Source organism: Hemiscyllium ocellatum, chromosome 49 (assembly GCF_020745735.1).
Source record: "Hemiscyllium ocellatum isolate sHemOce1 chromosome 49, sHemOce1.pat.X.cur, whole genome shotgun sequence".
Taxonomy (NCBI): domain Eukaryota; kingdom Metazoa; phylum Chordata; class Chondrichthyes; order Orectolobiformes; family Hemiscylliidae; genus Hemiscyllium; species Hemiscyllium ocellatum.
In genome coordinates this window covers 5,472,678-5,492,022 of record NC_083449.1, presented here as the reverse complement: position 1 = coordinate 5,492,022, position 19,345 = coordinate 5,472,678, and the positions used below count along the sequence as shown (strand labels likewise).

Sequence of the window (19,345 nt, the reverse complement as noted above, 5' to 3'; positions counted from 1 at the left end):
TGTGCAATTCTGATCTCCTTCCTATTGGAAGGATGTTGTGAAACTTGAAACATTCAGAAAAGATTTACAAAGATTGTTGCCAGGAGTGTTGGAAGCTGAGGAGGTGACCTTATAGAGAGGGTCATGGATAGGCTAAATAAACAAGGTTATTTCCCTGGGGTGGGGAGTCCAGAACTGGAGGACATAGGGTTTGGGTGAGAGGTCCCTTTTAAATCTTGCCCCTAAGGGGAAACTTTTTTACGCAGGTGGTGGTGTGTGTGTTATGTTATTCAGGTGGATATCCTCAATAGGTATGGGTTACTACCGGATTAAACTACAGTACCTCGGGCATATACCTGAGGCCGTTACCTGTCAAGTTTACCAGTGGTCCCTATTGACTGTATGGTCCTGATAGCTACAAACTCGGCTGGGTTTATCGCAGGTCTCTAGGTCCCTTCAGTTTATCCTTTCACCTAGGAGTGAGAGGGATTCACTTTAAGTCAATCCTAATGCCTTCTCAGCTAAGTTCTAGACTTAACATACCAACACAAAGGTAAACATATCTTATCAAATAAAGGTTCGGCGAATACAAAGTGTGTGGTGTAAAATATAATAGAAATTTATCAATATAATAAGTTGAATACTCACAATCAGATGTTTTCAGTTAATCACAATCGTTACAGCCTTTTTGAATGTTCTTAAAAGATACCTAGGATATAAAGCAGAGCTTACTACCTGAGTGTCCCAAATGGGATCTTCATAGACTAGCGTGTATCAGCTAGTTGGTTCAGATTGTATCTTCTTCAGGCTAGAATGCAGTGCCTCAACCGAGAATCTTTTAGGCAGGCGTATTTCAGCAAGCTCTTAGCCGTCCGTATGTTTCATCCGATCGGTCCGTATTTTGCACAAATGTGTCTTTTCTGCAAGCCTGGTGGTTCAGAGGATGGTTGGGTGACTCATTGTCTGTGTTTCAAGACAAGAGTGAGTTCTGTCTGTTTTAGCTCTGCTTTTATATCCCTTACAGTCTAAGTTAAGCAATTACATCATTTGTTTAAAGAACTGGAATCTCAAACTGTGCCTCGGTCAGCATTGTTTAAAGGTCGCGTTAAACACTTAATTAGCTGAGAAAACAATAAGTAGCTGGTAGAGAGCAGTTGCCACATAGTCATAGTTATACTTAATTGTTGCTAGGCTAAAATACAATAAAGAGTTAATAGTATCATTGTTGCTACAATCTAATATAATCAGGTAAAATTCCACAGAAGAATTGAGTCTTTTCATGAAGAAGTAGACAGATCCCATGACACTTAACGAGTTAATAGCATCATTGCTGTTAAGCTTAATCTTATACAATATAATATAATCAGGTAAAATTCCACAGAGGAATCGAGTCTTTTCATAAAGAAGTAGACAGATCCCATGACATTTAACGAGTTAATAGCATCATTGCTGTTAAGCTTAATCTTATACAATATAATATAATCAGGTAAAATTCCACAGAGGAATCGAGTCTTTTCATGAAGAAGTAATGGATCCCGTGACATCCCCCTCTTGAAAAGCGAGATTTCCCCATGTGTCTTTAAAAAGTTCAAATGATAGCTGAACAGAGTTCTACAATGATTGTTGTACCAATAGCAGCATGTATCAGGAGTTTTTCGTTTTTCTGCGCTCCATTATTATTATCTTCACTTTATTCATCAGCGGTGTAGTTTGTTGCAGTTGACGCTCTTATTATGAGAGCTATTGTGAGTAAAGCGGAAAAGGCAACATTAAATCAACGCATACATTTCATTTAATTATGCGAAATTATTCTGAGTCAGACTTCCCATGGCGGGTTTCATGATCAGATTCAGTTGTTGGGGTTCCGACGAATTTCATCAGTGGATTTCGTTTCCAATCATGTTGGTGGTCAAAGAGCCGGACCTCTGGTTTCCATGTTGGTTTTGGTTCGGGGCCTTGACAGCCATCGTGTTTCCAACTGTACCATGAAGTTTGTTGGACCATCCGTTTTGGTCTTTCATTCAGAATCCTCATTTTGTACTCATGGTAGTCTTTGAGATCCTGTTTGCGGTCTCTTTCGCATGCCATGTAGGGGGATATTTTGTGTTTTCTCCGGAGTTCCCTCAGGAGGCAGTCATTGTATCCAGGTGGGTTCTTATATTCTCTTTCCGTCCATTTCCAATCATGGGTCGGTGATGTATAAGTTACCACCGTTTCTATGGCTTTAGGTGACCATGTCCATTTTGACCATTCGGTTATCATATCGATTTGTGGATGAGGTAACGGTCTGTTGGCTTCTCTGGTTACGTAATTAAACTCGTCTTGTTTTATGTTGGATCGGAGCATGTTTAGGTCAGTTAGGTTTTCTTCATTCCGCTTGTGTAGTTTTGCAACATAGTTCAGACAGTCCACAAAGGTATATTTTCCTTTGGAGAGTATCATTAAGTGTTCAGCCAGGTTATGGCCTCTTCTACGGTCATACTGTACCATATATTCTTTTGAAAGGGGTGTTTGTCGAATGCGTTCCCCTTTGATCAAATCTGGGTCTGGCAACATCTTTGTTGGTTTGCATACAGAAAGTAATATGTTCATATTCAATTCTTCGAATAGCATTGAGCAAAATGTGCATATTAGTCTCTGTGCCTTTTTACGTCCATTACAATTTAAACATTGTCCAATGTTGTGTTCTTTTAGAACTGTTCTTGGCTCAGTCCACCATCCGTATTCCGTGTGGTGTTGGTTTCCTTCTTTCTAGTTACCCATTCTTTAATTTTTGGATATTGATAAAGGAATATTGAGGTTGTTTTTTTTTCGCATAGATGCAGAGGGTTTGTTGAGTTCCAGTAATGTAAGTTTTTGGTTCCATTTTGGTACGCAGGTTTTCTGTGGTTTTGGTTTCTTCCAAGGTGGTAGCTGCTTGGACTTATTTTGTTTTTCTGATTTAGCGTCACCCAAAGACGGGTCGCGTCTGTGTTTCAAAGGTTTGGTTTGGTTTTTGGTTTGGACAAACGAAGGTTTATCCTGGTTTGAGGTCTGTGTTAAGACCGAATGACAGACAATTAATGTCTTTAGAATCAAGTGAATGGTAGCACAAGAAATGGCCCATTCTGGTTCGTAATTAAAAGATATGATTATGGTTGAGGAGATCAGTGTTAAAAACGATCCCCATTCTCCCTTAGTAATTTCAAATTTTCTTCGTTTAAATTCAAAGCCAATCATAATTGTGAGAATTAGTCCTATACCTAGGGTCAAATGGACCCATTTATATTCTACCAAGCCCCAAAGGAGCTGGAGTCCTTTCAGAATGTTTCCTCCTATAATGGGTAGGTGGTGGCAGTAGGCGTCCCATAGACTTACGGGCATGACTACAGGGCTAAATTGTTCTTTCATGTGGGAGAAAATATCACATTGGTTCAAGAAATTCCCGTTCCTTCACAATAGTTCAGAGTCCCAAGTAAGTCTTGGTTTTGTTTTCCCAGGAAGTCTAGGACTTCTTGGTATTTGGTTGTGGTTTCATCCATGCTTGCCGGTCGAGGAAGCAGAATGTGGTTTATTTTCGTTCTGGAATCAATCCCTTGATTAATGGCTTGAGAAATGGCCAAATTACGACCACAAACACCCAGAGTAGGATAAGTCCCACTAAGAGCGGTGTATATTGTTCTAGGCCAAGCCATGATAGAATCCAATAAATCCAATCATAGATTTGCACCCAAATGTTTGCAGTAGTTTGTAATACTGACATAGTCCTTGCATTAATATGCAAGTTATCATACCAATTTTTTCTTGATTCTTCTACACATATTTTTATCTCTTCCTGTAGAGTTTTTTGGTCAGCCTTCCTTTCTTTTGATATTAGGTTCTGGAGGGTCTTTTAGCTTCTCGTCATCCGTTGGGCCCGAGAAGGTTATCTCCATCCATTGCTTTTCTGAATAGATGGTTAGCATTCTTTCAAAATGTTCTAGGTCAGGTTTGGGTTTTTCTATTTTTAGATTAATTTTTTTCTGCCGGGTTCTTATAAGTTTCTCTGTTTTGTCTCATAATTTTGCCATTACATCCGACATGTCCTGTCGTAACATTAAATTCTCCTGACTGGTTTGTTAGCCAGGTATTTCCAGATGGGAAGTACTCTATCTGGCAATCTTTTTTTTTAACATATTGAACCGTGTTATTATCACAGGGTTTTAATAGGATTAAATTAGAGAATTCGATCAGTTGAGGCTGATTGTTAATTTGAATACATTTTTCCTTTTTCAGCCACCCATTTTTTAGGCTTTGCCAAATTGGTTGTTTTATTTTAGTTTCGTAATTTTCGTTTGTGAGGATGGATTTGATCTCTACTAGTGAGATCTTTAGTTGTTGATCTTTGTTTTCCACGTGGGATCTGTATACCCTTGAGGTTAAATCAGCTATTGTCCTGTTTTCTGTTCTTACGGTGTTATGCAACCATCGTCTAGTTATTACATTTAATTGATTTCTAAGGTCATTAAAGGCAATTTGCCAGGCTTGGTCTTTTTTGATTGTTATCACTTCTATTATTAGGTTTTTTGAGTTTTCCCATTGTATTTTCTGATTTTTGAATAAATCCTTAATATATGCTTCTGCCTGTTGTTGTCTATTATTATTATTATTATTATTATTATCATTATCGTTGCTGTTACTGCTTTTTTTGATTTGTGGTTATCACCAGCCATCTATCAGGAGAAGATTGTTCCCAAAAGGTGGCATTCTGCTTTGTTTTGTAGCAGTACATCCTGCCCCAATGGTAGCAGTACAGAGTTGTATTTTCTACTTTTATTTCAGTTCCCTGTCTTTGTGGGTCTTTTAAGAAGTATTTTAATTTTTTCCAGTCTTGATATACTGATTTCCATTTAGATGTTTGATTTCCATCTGGGTTTTCTGCCTCAGTGTTATACTTTTTGGTATTATTTTCATAGTAATTATCCTAAGGAACTTCATAAGTGTATCCACATTTAAATCTACCGTGTTCTATATATACTACTTTTCCTGAGTTGGGAATTTTGCAGGACCATGGTCCATGGGTTTCATTTCTTTTTGCTCTATTATCATTTGGGCAGTTTTGGAGGAGAGCGGTATTGTATCCTGATGGGCTATAACATTGTGTGGCTTTATCGGTGCATCCAATTATATGGGTGTTATTTTTATAATAATAGGATAGGAGCAGTTATAGTGGTTTTTTGATCCTGGATCTGATAGTCTGAACGGTTATACGTTTTGTATAAACAGTAGAGCCATCTATCTCTCTCTGAGGTTTCTTCATTTGTTGTAACATTTTGTATACTATAAGATAGTAATTCGTCTATCCAATTTTGTATAAGATTATCTATTCTTTGATCTTGTTCTTGGTTTTCATTCACAAGCTCCTGTTTTAAGACTATTATGTCTAAGGTGTATGTGTGTCCTATAATTTCTTCTCCTATTATTTCTGCTGAGGGTCTTGGATCTGTCCAAGTTTCATATTTTTGAGCTTGCGCAACATTTATCGTAATTAGTCCTAACATTACAAGGGCCATGTTAGATAGGGTTAATCCTCCTATTATTAGAGGCATTCCTGCTGAATTTGTCGAGTTACTGTTGCTGTCGGGGTTATTACCTGTGTTACATTCCAGGCTGCGCTTTATTACTGCCTGAAGTATCCATCCTATAGTTAGAAAGGCTAATACTATAAATAGTAGGGTGTGTTGAACTATATTACACTTAGAGCAGCGTTCTGCCGTGAGTTTCTTTTGTTTAATCGTCTTAGTCTCTTCTTTCTTGGTTTTTTTTTATTTAAGTTTAGGAGGGTTTTTTACTTTTGGTATCCTTTTGCCTTTCCCTAATTGTCCTAACTCCATATTGTTCTGTTTTTGTTTTTTTTTCTTTAAATATTTGTTTCCAATTTTTTTTCATTTCTGCTGTTTACATCTCTCTTGGAGGTTAAAAATCCCTCCATTTGTTCCCTGTGTTTCTCTTCTTCTCCTAAATATACAGCCATCCAATCTGCCATGTTCTTAGTCTTTGTTAACTGGTCTTATATTATCTACAGATAAAGTCCTTTCTTTACCTTCCTTCCCGACTGTCACTGTCCTATTTCCTACTTGGATTATCTGTTGAGGCAAATGATAGCGGGCTTTAAAGGCTCTTCCTGATTTATTTTGTTTTTTCTCTTGTACCCAATCTCCTACTTTAGGTTGCCAAAATTTTCTGTCTTCTTGAATTTTCTGTTCCCTTTGTTGTCTTAATTCTTCTTTTTTAGTTTTTAGGAGATCTATCCATTCTTTTTTAAGTTTAGTTTGGGTTTCTATTTCAGGCTTATTTTCTGTATTCATTTGTACTCCATATCTCAAATAGTGCGGAGTTATATGGTTCTCTGCTCCTAAGAGATCTATGGGTGTGTTATTGATGGCCAGCTGCACCTCCTTCAACCATTGACTCCAACTACCACCGCGAGTGCACAATAATTTTGCCAAGGCTAGTTTGACATCTTGGTTTCTCCGTTCTACCTTTCCTGCCGATTCAGGATGGTAAGGTGTGCTAAACTCAAGCTGTATCCCATGAGCGGTACACCACATGTTAAAGTCCTGGTTTTTAAAGCCAGGTCCTTGGTCTGTATGAATTACTCTGGGAGGCCCGTTAGCGACCAGAATCAACTCACTAGCTTCTATAGCATCTTGTGTCCTACAACTCTTTGTTGGGATCAGGGTGGTGAATCCGGTACATTCATCAATACATACTAGGCAATATTTATTCGGTCTTTTAAATGGCTTTTTCCCGTGAGAGGTCGGCAATGGGCCGATAAAATCCATTATCCATTTATCCCCGGGCTCCATATTTTGTGACTGAATAATTTTCGGTTCTTTTTTAGTTCCTCCCTTGATATTATATTTTAGGCAAGTTTTGCATTCATTACAATATCTTTTAACTTCTGCATTCATCCCAGGCCACCAGTATTTCTGCTTTAGGTGTGACTGAGTGGTTTTTATTCCTGGATGCACGGCCCCTAAGCCTTCGTGGGCCGTCTTGATAAGTTCTCTTCTCCCTTTTCTAGGGGGTATTATCTTAGCCTGTTCTGTGGTTTGATCTTTAAATTTGGTTTTGACTACCCCATCAGATTCTTCCCAGTAGTCCTGATTTTTAGGGTATCCTTTTACTTCCTTGCCCTGAAGTAAGTCTTCCAATTCTTTGTCCTGATTCTCTTTTTTCATTTGCCTAGTTATTACTCTTATTTTATATTCTTTTCCCAAACTTGCGGCTTTGGCTGCTCGGTCAGCTAGATCATTTCCTTTTTTGTGTTCACCTTCTTTCTGGTGTCCTCTGACATGTATTACTTTTACATTTGGGAGGTTTTCTTTTAATCTAGCTATTTCTTCCCATATTTGTCTATATTGTATGGGGTGATTCCTACAATCATGGAATCCTTTTTCACTCCATTTATCTAGTTCCTCGTTATAGCCTCTACTGGCATAAAAGCTATCTGTACAAACGAGAATTTGGAGTTCTGCAGGAAATTGGCTTGCTTCTTTTAAGGCTAATTCTAACGCCTTTACTTCTGTTTTCTGGGCTGAACCTCCCAGTGGTCCTTTTATTTCTAAGACCTTTTCTTCTTGGAACTCATTGTTTAGTTTTGTACCAATTACTATTCCTATTCCTGTTAATTTTTCTTCTTTACCTTGTTTATCCAGGCCTCTTTGGGCACTACCATCTGTATAGATGTACATATCTGGATTGAATTCAGTTTTTTCTTCAGTAGCAGCTAGTTTATATTTCGGTGTCCACCAAGTATCTGTTTTTCCTGTAAGGGGCTGTATTTCTATAGTGGGGTCAGCTAGTAGGATATCCCATTTTTCATACCTGGCCGAGTGGACCCTTTAGCTCCTTTCTATTTTTTGTTGTTTGGATTGTAATTCTGCCAATTCCGTGAGGATAATTATCTTTCCTTCCCCTTGGATTTTTCTGATGGGTTCCACTGCTCTAGTTATGGCTACCCATGTTTTTTCTATTTTTGGGTATTTCCTCTCTGTTTCTGTAAAGTTTAAAGAGATATATTGGAAGGGTTTGTTCTGTCCTTGACTGGTTACTCTTACGGTGGCACTTTCTTGCCCTATAATTACTTCTAGTGTAATGTCTTTCCCTGGTTCATGCTTTCCCATGTTTTCTGCTTTATTTAATTGGTTGATTAGTTCATTTAGGTTATTTTGATCTTCTTCAGTCCATGAGAATACTTTCTCGGTTAGTTTTTTGTACAGGGGTTTAGATATTTCTGCATATCCTGGGACAAAGTCTCTGGCATAGTTACATAGGCCTAATATTGCTTGTAATTCTTTAATTTTGGTAGGAGGTTGAATATCAGCTATTTTTTCACTGTATTCTTCAGTTAGTCCTTTTCCTTCATTGGTTAGTTCCACTCCTAAGTATTTTACATTTTCTCTGGCGATCTGGGATTTTGCTAGTCCAATTATATATCCCTTATGGTACAGGTGTTCCATTATTCTATGTAGGCAGGCAAAATGTTCTTCTAGGTCACCATGAGTGATATAAATATCATCTACATAGCATTCTGTTTGTCCTGGCGGAGCTAAGTTTTGTACTGTTTTTCTGACTTCTGCAGAAAATATTACTGGGCTGTTTAGGTATCCCTGAGGGAGTCTGGTCCAAACTAATTGTCTCCCTAGGGTGTCTGTTATGGCTGTATATGGCCACTCTTCTTTTGGGATTGGATGACTCCAAAATCCATTTGATAAGTCTAGGGTAGTTTTATATTTCTCCCTTCTTAAGGTATTCAATGTAGTCTGAGCTCCTTTAAAGTATGACGAGAAGGGCACTGATCCTGAATTCAAGTCTCGGTAGTCACAGACAAGTCTGTACTTTCCTGGCTTATCAGGCTTTGGTATTCCAATTATGGGTGTATTGTATGGGGATCCTTTTTCTATTAGGACTCCCTGTTCCTCAAGTCTTTCTATGACTTTTTGGATTTCCCTAGCTATCTCTGGTTTGTTGATGCCATACTTCTTTTTGATTTTGAAGTGTCCCATTCCTGTGGGAGTGGGATCAATGTTTAGATTACCGCAATGGTATGAGTCTTTTTGCCAGATTTCCCAGTGAGTTTGCACTAGGTGTTTTATTTTTGCTCTGATTTTGGGGTTGCTTTCTTTATCTAAAATTTCTTTTAAGTCTTCTGTTCTTTTGTCTTCTGTTTGTTCTAGTAGTTTGTGTCCTTTAATGTCTTCCCATCCTAATATTACTGGTTCTCCCTGGTCTTTTAGACCTTCTATAATTAGAGCTTTAGTCTCTATTTGTTTTCCATTTTTTAGGATTAATTTGATTTTTCCTACATCTGCCCATTTTACAGGTGCTCCTATGCCCTGATAAGGTTCTGTTCCTACTTTTGGTATGTTTAGTTTTTCTGCCAAACTTTTGTCCATTAATGACATTTCTGCCCCTGTGTCTAGCATTATTGTGAGCCATTGCTGTCTGTGGGGTTTATACCCCTCTATTTTTCCTTGTTCTTGAGGGTAGCATGGTTCTGCTGCTGTCTGTCTGGGTTTTCTCACCATCCCTGTCTGGTGGATTCTTTGCCCTTCTGTATTCCTTTCGTCCCCTTGTGTTTGCACTCTGGCTGATCCAGAGGTTATTGCTTGTCCCTGACTGTTTCTGGGTCTCAGGTTGTATCGTTCTTGTTGAACTTGTCCATTTGGAGGCCTAGGTCTAAAATTTTGTTGGGGTGGCCTATATTCCCGAGGTTGTTGTGGTTGCTGGGCTGGCTGTAGTGGAGGTTGGTATCCCCCTCTAGCTCTTGGGTCTTGATAATTCGGAATGGGGTTTCTCCCTAAATAGTTTGGGCTTACTCCTGGAATTGGTCTAGGAGGTAGCTGCTGTCGGGGAGGTCCCTGGTTTCTGGGTTGGACTTTTTCCACTACCTGAACCAATGGTTCATATTGGGGTCGGTATGTCCATGGTTTTCTTTGGTTTTGTTGGCGTCCTTGCGCCTTGGATTTCTGGGTTTCTGATTTAGGTTTTTCTGATTTCCTTTCCTTGGCTTCTGGTTGAGGTCCGTGGGGATTTTGTTTTCCTATTCTATCTAGGGATAGATTGAGGACTTCTCCTAAGTTGATTAATTCTTGTCTGAATACTTGCCATGGGTTTTGTCCCTGTCCTAGTGCTCTGTTTGTGGCTTCCCTGAGCCTGTTTGCATGGCCTTCATTCTGGAATTGTCTGAATAATTGCGACCTGACTTGGACATAGTTTATTTCTAGATCTTCAGCGGATTGTGCTACCTGGAGCATTGTTCTCCCTGATTCCAGGAGTGTTTTGAATATCTTGTTGGCTGCTTCTGCTCTTTGGGTTCCATATACCCGGTTGTGGGCTTCATGGAGTATGGTAACTAGATTTATTGTGGTGTGCGGTTCCTGATCTAAAGCAGGACAATCCAGGGCTTTAAATAAATCTGAATTTTCTTGGGGGGTTAGTCCTTCCAAGAAGGCTTTTAGTTTTTCGAAATGTTGAATTATATATTTTATTGCTGCTCTGTCATCTGAGGGAAAGTCTAGGAAGCAGATTTTAAAATTCTTCAGTGAGGGATCACCGTACACACGGCGGGCTGCTACCGGTTGTGGTGCTTGTCCGGGCCTGGGATTATTGATTAGCCATCGGGCTTTTTCTACAGCATGTTGCGCCACTAGGACTTGTGCTGCTACTCTATTTAGTTGGGGTATTTGGAGCACTCTGTCTGCTGCCACTATAATTTGCTGAGCTATATCTTCTGCCCAGGCATGTTCTGACATGCCTGGTACTAGCGGTACTTCTCTTCCCCTTAGGTCTGTTTCTCTTCTAATTACTGTTACCGTATGTTGAGCTGGTAGAACGCCAGCGGTATGCTGGTGGGCTGGTTCTAGGGGGTTTCCAGTTCCATCTGCTGGTATGCATCCATCATAGTGATGGTGAGTTCCATCTACATATTCTATTCTGAACCTGTATCGGAGTCTTGCTGCTATAGGTTCTCCATTGAGTCTGTTTAGTCCTTCTAGGACTGACTCATCTGCCCTCAGTCTTACCTCCTGACCTCTTAGGTTAGGTGGGGAGACTATATTGTCGTTTCCTGCTGCGACTATTTCTGCCCAATCATTTCTAAAATAACAGGCAGGTATATTGGCCATTTTCTTTTTCTTTTTGAGGGGCTTTTATTTTTTGTACTATTCGCTATATCCCTACAGAAGGAGTTTATTTGGTGACAAAGATAATATTTACGCCGTGAGGTTCAAGATAGTGCAATCTCTCGAGCCCCACGTTGGGCGCCAATTGTTATGTTATTCAGGTGGATATCCTCAATAGGTATGGGTTACTACCGGATTAAACTACAGTACCTCGGGCATATACCTGAGGCCGTTACCTGTCAAGTTTACCAGTGGTCCCTATTGACTGTATGGTCCTGATAGCTACAAACTCGGCTGGGTTTATCGCAGGTCTCTAGGTCCCTTCAGTTTATCCTTTCACCTAGGAGTGAGAGGGATTCACTTTAAGTCAATCCTAATGCCTTCTCAGCTAAGTTCTAGACTTAACATACCAACACAAAGGTAAACATATCTTATCAAATAAAGGTTCGGCGAATACAAAGTGTGTGGTGTAAAATATAATAGAAATTTATCAATATAATAAGTTGAATACTCACAATCAGATGTTTTCAGTTAATCACAATCGTTACAGCCTTTTTGAATGTTCTTAAAAGATACCTAGGATATAAAGCAGAGCTTACTACCTGAGTGTCCCAAATGGGATCTTCATAGACTAGCGTGTATCAGCTAGTTGGTTCAGATTGTATCTTCTTCAGGCTAGAATGCAGTGCCTCAACCGAGAATCTTTTAGGCAGGCGTATTTCAGCAAGCTCTTAGCCGTCCGTATGTTTCATCCGATCGGTCCGTATTTTGCACAAATGTGTCTTTTCTGCAAGCCTGGTGGTTCAGAGGATGGTTGGGTGACTCATTGTCTGTGTTTCAAGACAAGAGTGAGTTCTGTCTGTTTTAGCTCTGCTTTTATATCCCTTACAGTCTAAGTTAAGCAATTACATCATTTGTTTAAAGAACTGGAATCTCAAACTGTGCCTCGGTCAGCATTGTTTAAAGGTCGCGTTAAACACTTAATTAGCTGAGAAAACAATAAGTAGCTGGTAGAGAGCAGTTGCCACATAGTCATAGTTATACTTAATTGTTGCTAGGCTAAAATACAATAAAAAGAGTTAATAGTATCATTGTTGCTACAATCTAATATAATCAGGTAAAATTCCACAGAAGAATTGAGTCTTTTCATGAAGAAGTAGACAGATCCCATGACACTTAACGAGTTAATAGCATCATTGCTGTTAAGCTTAATCTTATACAATATAATATAATCAGGTAAAATTCCACAGAGGAATCGAGTCTTTTCATAAAGAAGTAGACAGATCCCATGACATTTAACGAGTTAATAGCATCATTGCTGTTAAGCTTAATCTTATACAATATAATATAATCAGGTAAAATTCCACAGAGGAATCGAGTCTTTTCATGAAGAAGTAATGGATCCCGTGACATGTGTATGGAATGAACTGCCAGAGGAAGTGGTGGAGACTGGAACAATTCCAACAGTTAAAGGCATCGGGAAGAGTACATGAATAGAAACGGTTTGGAGGGAGATGGGCCAAGTGCTGGCAAATGGCACTGGTGCTGCCAAATGGGACGTGATTATTTTTGAATATCTGGTAGGCATGGATGAGTCAGACCGAATGGTCTGTTTCTGTGCTATACATCTCTAAACTCTATGGCTGTGAATTATAACAATTATTGGCAAATAGGGTGATATACCTCAAGAATGGAGAGAGGGAAAAAAAATGTAATTCCTCCAAGGTAGTTGATTCTTGATTTGAAACTTTCTCTCTGGAAACTGAGTCAACGTGTGTCTTATTCAATCTGCTCTCTAACTGTGAAAAGGATGTTCTTCAGTCTGACTACATACCTGCTATTTGTTAGAAGGAACTGATCACACTTGGCTTTGTACATATTACACTGGCTTGGTCCTTCAAGTAATTGTCTGGAGGAAGACAGAAGAGACATCGTCTGTAAATCAACATTAAGTCAATGAAATAATTTTATAATCATTAGGTTGTTTTTCCTTCAAGACAGCAATTCCAACAGGACCACAGGGCTGATTCTATTATTGGCCTGAGCTGCTCTTTAGTGATTGTATCAAAAAATTCCGTGCCAATTCACTGAGAACCAGACACTAACCAACACCTCTACAAATGGGATAATCTGATGCCAGTGCATGTCTGAATATGACAGTTTCCTTATCTATCCATACCTGTCAGTTCCTCTTCAGTGAATGTGTGAGAACAATTATCAAGATGTACCTGTTAAATACTGCTGTGAATATGTGAGTGTCCCCTATGTTGGGGAAACTGAATGTAGATTGGGTATCCGCCTTGCAGAAACCTACTTTCTATCCAGAATGCTCCTCGGATGCTGCCTGACCCTGCTGTGCTTTTCCAGCACCACTCTAATCTCGTTCAAATTTTAATGTTAATCTCTCTTTGCAGCTTTAATACTGTATTGCGGATTCTGTTCTATTACCCTGATGCATTTTGTATGATATTATCTGCCTGTAAAGTGCACAAAACAATACTTTCCATTGTATCTCAGTGCATGTGACAATAATCAGATCAAATCAAATGGGTAACTATACTCACGTATTCATAAAGTAGAATCTGAGGGGTACAGATTGATAAATACAGTCACACAAACTGACAGGGAAAGATTAGTAAATACACTCAAGCACTGACACTACAGAGCCTGACAGGGAAAGATTGATAACTGATCTCTCACAGTCACAAAGCAGAAACTGATGGCGACAAATGATATCTCAGCTCACACATTCAGAAGATGTTAGTGTTAGATGTTACATTACTGTAGTACCGAGCAGCAACTGACAAAAACTACTGCACATACAAAATGTAAAATTAAACCTGATATTTAATACAGTAAAATTCAAATCTTTGCAAAAGTAAGTATTGAACCAACTGACAACTACAGATTGACAACTATATTTATGTATTCACACAGCAGAGTCTGAAAGATGCAGATTGACAGTTACACACACTTTGACAAAGAAGAAATTGACAGATAGAGTGTGTTTCCAGTCCCGCATGTCATGACTTGATGCATTTTATGAGGTGGGTTTAATGTCTTATCAATCAGTGTTTCATACATTAAAAAGTGTGGAAATGCTTCTGCATTACTCAGGCCCTCAGCCAGAATGGGAGTGTGGATAAAGTGTATTTTCATCAACACCAGGCTGAGAAACAGACAGACAGAGACAGATGTGTATGCACGTGTGTGAATGGGCTTTAAGCATCCTTTCTCGAAGCATCCTCTGTCGATAAGGCTGGACCAAGATGTACATTTGGAATTTACATTGTTTGATTATTGTCTTTGCACAGGACAACTATTTGTCAAAAGAATAAATTTGTCCTGCTCAGTTACTCAATGTCCAACTTTGCTTCTATATTTGCACTTAATATTGACCTCATATATACTTGTTATAACAATGTAACAGCATGATTGATTATTGATTATAACTTTAAAAATGCCTATTCTACATATGGATTTAATGCAGCTCAAATGTATATTTATTACAAGTGTACAGTTTCACCTGCTCTAATCTTATGAATGATAATTGGCTTTGAATAATGGAATTTACCACCACTGAGGTGGTGTGCATTGAGAACAGGGTGAGATAATATAGATTTAGATTAGATTAGATTACTTACAGTGTGGAAACAGGCCCTTCGGCCCAACAAGTCCACACCGACCCGCCGAAGCGCAACCCACCTATACCCCAACCCCTACATTTACCCCTTACCTAACACTACGGGCAATTTAGCACGGCCAATTCACCTGACCCGCACATCTTTGGACTCTGGGAGGAAACCGGAGCACCCGGAGGAAACCCACGCAGACACGGGGAGAACGTGCAAACTCCACACAGTCAGTCGCCTGAGTCAGGAATTGAACCCGGGTCTCAGGCGCTGTGAGGCAGCAGTGCTAACCACTATGCCACCGTGCCGCCCATTTATATATCGTCAGTTGTGTTTAACTCTTGGATTGAATGTGTCCTTCTGGAAATTGAGCTCAATGTGTGTCTGACTCAGTCCACTCAGACAGTGGAAGGGACATTCTCCTCTCTGGCAGTGGTAACATACCTGCTCATTGTGAGAAGCAGCTGGTCACCCTTGGACTGATCCATCAAATATTTGCCTAGAGAAAGACAAAAGAGAGAGCTCCTGTACATCACCAGCAGCTGAGTAGGAAGACATCAAATGATCGATGCAATATTCAAATCATGATCATTATAATTCTTTGTTTTTGAACAAGGCAAGGTGAACAGTGCAGATCCTGGTTCCACTCGAGCCCTGAGCTCCTTCCAGTCTTTTTCTATTTCCGAAATTCAAAAACACTTTACTAAGATAAAAAATAAACTAACCAAAAAATGCACAGCTCCATAAATGGAATGATTACACCATTCAATATCCAACTCCCAATACACCACCTGTTGAAAGACGAACACTGGGCACGATTTCACATACTTCGAGATGTTTCCCGGTGCTTGCTATATTTACCCTTCGCAGGATTGTTACATTTGTTTCTACTGTCCTTTATTTCAATGTCTATTCCCATCAGTGTTTAGAGAAGTAAAAGCCACAAGAATGTCCCACAGCAGCTTCTTCCCGCTCTGTTCCCCTCAGCAGGCCCACACAGCCCGAGAAAGGCCTCTCTTTCTCTTCACCACCCCACCCCCGCAAGCCCGCTCACTCCAGTTCCTGCTCCGCTCAGCCTCTTCCATCAGCCCCCGGTTCTCCCTGAACTCACCCCGAATCAGTCCCAGGCTCCCATCCCGATGTGCTGCTGGAAGGAACCTGTTGTTCCCTCACTTCCCTGGGCGCTGATCTCTCCATTGCGGTCTGTTTCAAACAAACCTCTTGTACTCACTAAGTAAATGCTACCCAATGGCAGCGCTGGGGGAGGGCCTCACGCATGCGCTCCTCTGGTCAGGAACAATACGCATGGGGGCAGCATTGCGCATGCGCTGCTCTCCAAATGCCTCCCAGAAACAAACGTCAATTGGTCATTTCCCCTATTTTATTTTCAACCAGTTTGACGAAAGGATCTGGGGTTTTGGGGAAACGGCAGGGAATGTTTCAAACTGGGACATTGACCCTTTATGAAGCTCCAATGGAGCTCATTCCGGATCATGTTAATAACTCCTCCCTCCGACTCTCTCACAATCTGATCAGGGAGCGGAGAAACTGGCGGCCCATCCCCTGTGCTCCCCCAATCGATAACATATGGTCAGATCGAATGTTAACTGTGGTATTTAATCCTGTTGACAAATATTAACTCCTTGCCCAAACTAACATACAGATGGAATAAGTGGAACATTCTTACGAAGGCAGAAAATAACTGATGGAGAGAGTATTGCATCACAGTGTCAGTGCTTACTTCTGGGTCAGGAGGCCCGTGCAAAAGTCAGACCAGGTGTGCAATAACATCACTGGGACACGATTTAGTTTGTCGTGTATGACAGTGTCAGGTATGTTGCAGACAGAAACCTTGTGATGTATTGTACGCCAGCTGTTTTTGTTTATTCACTCCTGGAACGTGGATGTCGTTAGCTGAGCCAAACAATATTCTCCATCCATTTGAGAAGGGAATGGTCAGCTACCTTCAGGAACTACTGTTGTCCATGTGCTGCCCACAATGTCATGAATAGGGAGTTCCGGGGTCTTGATCCAGTGACAGTGAAAGAAAGCGGTTTTATTTCCAAGTCAGCATGGTGAGTGCCTTAGAGGGGAACTTGTCCGATTTCAAGGCGGTGGTCCCTGATATCAGCTGCCTTTATCGTTTTAGATGGAAGTAGTCGCGATTTCGAAGGTCCTCCTTTTACAAATTACAAAACTCGAATCTCTTTTTCAGTAACACAAGACAGACGTCTCTCTGGCCGACAGCATGAAATCAGAATAGTGTGTTGCCTCCCTGGTGTCAGGATCAAGGGTATCTCGGAGAGAGTGCAGGATATTCACAAAGGGGAGTACAGATTGGAACTAACTACACAGGAAGGGAAAGGGATGAGATTCCGAAGGAAGAATAAGGAAGAGAGGCAAGAATTTAGAAAGGAGGTCCTCTCCGGTCGTAATATCTAGATTACTCCCGCTGCTACAAGCGAGTATAAAATGATATACCAGAGGAATGCCCAACTCAGGAGCTGTTGCAGGGGAGAGGTGTTCCCATTTTTGGATCATTGGATTCTCTTTTTTAGATTAGATTACTTACAGTGTGGAAACAGGCCCTTCGGCCCAACAAGTCCACACCGACCCGCCGAAGCGCAACCCACCCATACCCCTACATATACCCCTTACCTAACACTACGGGCAATTTAGCATGGCCAATTCACCTGACCCGCACATCTTTGGACTGTGGGAGGAAACCGGAGCACCCGGAGGAAACCCACGCAGACACGGGGAGAACGTGCAAACTCCACACAGTCAGTCGCCTGAGTCGGGAATTGAACCCGGGTCTCAGGCGCTGTGAGGCAGCAGTGCTAACCACTGTTCCACCGTGCCGTTCTCTTGTGGGGAAGAAATGACAGGTATAAAAAGAAAGCATTGCACCTGAATTGGAAGGGTTCTAATATACTATTAGGCACATTTCCTTGAGCTGCTGGGAGGGGTTAAACTGGTAAAGTGTGGGAGTGGGGGGGTCGGTCAGTGGGAACCAGGGAGATAGTGAAAAAAAAATCAATCAGACTGGTAATCGGTCATATAAACACCCAAGGCCGACAGGAACATAGCAGAGAATGAGTTAGGATTGATGAATTAAATTGCATTTATTTCAATGCAAGAGGCCTAACAGGGAAGGAGGATGAACTCAGGACATGGTTAGGAAAATGGGATTGGAATTGGGATATCATAGCAATTACAAAGACATTGTTCAGGGATGACACAACTGGCAGCTCAATGTTCCAGGAATCAAATGTTATAGGAAGGATGGGGGGAGGGGTCAGCAAGAGAAAGTGGGGATTGACATGTTTGGTAAGAGATAAGGTCACACCTTTAATTAGGGATGATATTCCTGGGCTTATATCCATGGAAATTATTTGGGTGGAACTGAGAAGTAAGAAAGGGTTTTATCACCTTATTGGGATTGGACAGTCAGCAGGAAATTGAGAAACAGATTTGTTAGATCTGCACGAATAATGGTGTGGCTATGGCAAGGGATTTTAACATTCCAAACATAGATTGGGCCTGCCAGATTGTTAATAGTTTAGACAGAGAGGAATTTCTTAAGTGTGTATAAGGAAAATTTCTGATTCAGTATGTGAATGTACCTTCTAGACAAGGTGCAAAATTTGATCTACTCTTGGGATATAATGAAGTTTCAATAGGGCCAGCGACCATAATTTTATTCATTTTAAAACTGTGACGGAAAAGGATAGTTGTGATCTAAAAGTTAAATTTCTAATTTGGAGGAAGGCCAATTTTGAGAGTATTATGCAAGAACTTTCAAAAGTTGACTGAGGGCATATGTTCACAGGCAAAGGGGTGGCTGGAAAATGGGAAGCCTTCAAAAATGAGTAAACGAGAGTACAGAGACAGTATGTTCCTGTTCGGGTGAAAGGCATGACTGGTAGGTGTAGGAAATGCTGCATGAGAAAAGAAGTTGAGGTTTTGGTCCAAATAAGAAGGAAGCATATTTTAGTTAAGTACAGCAGAGTTTGAGTGAATCCTTCAAAGAGTATAAAGGCAGTAGGGATATACTTAAGAAGGAAATCAAGAGAGCAAAAAAGGGACATAACATAGCTTTGGCAAATAGTGTTAAGGAAAATTCAAATAGATTTTGTAAATACATGAAAGTCAAAAGGGTAACCAGGGAAAGAATAGGGCCCAGCAAAGATGAGCAAGGCAGCCTATGTGTGGAACAACAGAAAATGTGGGAGATACTAAGCAAGTGCTTGCTGAGGAGAAGGAACTGGAAGATGGAGAATGTGGGGAAACAGATGGTAACAGCTAATATCCATAATACAGAGGAGGTGCTGCTGGATGTTTTTAAACGGTAAAGGTGAATAAAGCACAAGCACCCGATAAGTGTACCCTGAAACATGGTGATAAGCTAGGGAAGTGATTGCTGAGGTATTTGTATCATCAATAGTCACAGGTGAAGTGCACAAAGACTAGAGGCTGGCTAACATGGTGCCACTATTTAAGAAAGGTGAGAAGGAAAACTTAGGGAACTATTGAAAAGTGAATGTCATAGAGATGTACAGCATGGAAACAGACTCTTCGGTCCAA

General features: G+C 40.4%; 1 long non-coding RNA gene across 1 annotated transcript; it reads right to left on the bottom strand.

The window, feature by feature from the left end:
• Positions 1-2,614: 2,614 nt before the first annotated feature.
• Positions 2,615-15,987, bottom strand: LOC132837239 (uncharacterized). Its single transcript, XR_009647447.1, has 4 exons — positions 15,870-15,987; positions 15,203-15,257; positions 11,642-13,035; positions 2,615-3,012 (listed from the first exon to the last, which is right to left on the bottom strand). It is a non-coding gene; the product is annotated as an uncharacterized LOC132837239 (long non-coding RNA).
• Positions 15,988-19,345: the final 3,358 nt, after the last annotated feature.